Source organism: Cherax quadricarinatus, chromosome 44 (assembly GCF_038502225.1).
Source record: "Cherax quadricarinatus isolate ZL_2023a chromosome 44, ASM3850222v1, whole genome shotgun sequence".
In the NCBI taxonomy this organism is placed as follows: domain Eukaryota; kingdom Metazoa; phylum Arthropoda; class Malacostraca; order Decapoda; family Parastacidae; genus Cherax; species Cherax quadricarinatus.
In genome coordinates, this window is record NC_091335.1 from 14,342,392 (window position 1) to 14,343,582 (window position 1,191).

Consider the following 1,191-nt stretch of genomic DNA (forward strand, 5'->3'; position numbering starts at 1 on the left):
AGTTGCTGGACCAGGTGTCCAGCCCATCCAGGTCTCTTTGTAGTCCTGCCTGATCCTCATCTAATTTAATTCTCCTCAGTAACTCTACATCATATGCGAACAGGGACACTTCTGAGTCTATATACCAAAAATAGCACTGGTCCTAGGACCGACCCCTGTGGGACCCCATTCGTCACAGTTGCCCACTGTGATACCTCATCACGTACCATGACTCGCTGTTGCCTCCCTGTCAGGTATTATTTGATCCATTGCAGTGCCCTTCCTGTTATAATTTTGTTCCATTCCAGGTGCTCCACCACTCTCCTGATAATCTCCATAAATTTGCATACTATACATGTCAGTGACACTGGTCTATAGTTTAGTGCCTCTTTTTTGTCTCCATTTTTAAAAACGAGAACTACATTTGCCGTCTTCCATATCTCAGGTAGTTGCCCAGTTTCAAGGAATGTGTTCAAGATTGTGGCTAGTGGCACACAGCATTTCTGCTCCCTCTCTAAGGACTCACAGGGAGATGTCCGGTCCCATTGCCTTTGAGGTATCAAGGTCACTTGTGTGTGTGTATTATTATTATCATGGAGAAGCGACCAACCTCTATTATTATAATCAAGGGGAAGCGCTAAACCCATAGGATTATACTTCGCCTGAGGGGGGGAGATGGAAGGTATTCAGGCTTAATTCAGAGAACTGGAGCACAGATCCAATTCCCTAGATCAAGAGCCCCTCCCCAGCATCAAGGAACCTTCCTTGAGGGGGACCAATGTGCAGTGGTCATAGAGGACCTGGGGAACAGAAGGTAATTAAGTAGGGAAGCTTCAATTCCTTAAATCAAGAGCCCTTCACGAGCACATGGCACCCCCTGCCCCCTATCCTTGGAGGGAGATAATACGGAAAAACTAGTTGTTTGAATGTTTTAAATGTATGTACTGTGTATTATACATTTATCATAGTTATCGGTAATCATCTTGAACCCTTCGTTGAGCAAGCCTCGAAAAATTGTGAATTCTGAAACATATTTCCTATGAGTGGATGGTGTGTCTCAATGTAAAGTAAATGAGCCCATAGAAATGAAGATGTGAAAGTTTGTTTTTGATCAATTGCCAATATGCGAAGACCGACAAAAGTAGGTCTTGCCTACCAAAGGGTGAACATTTTTAAATGTTGCAAAGTTGCAATTGTTAATAAAACACCAAA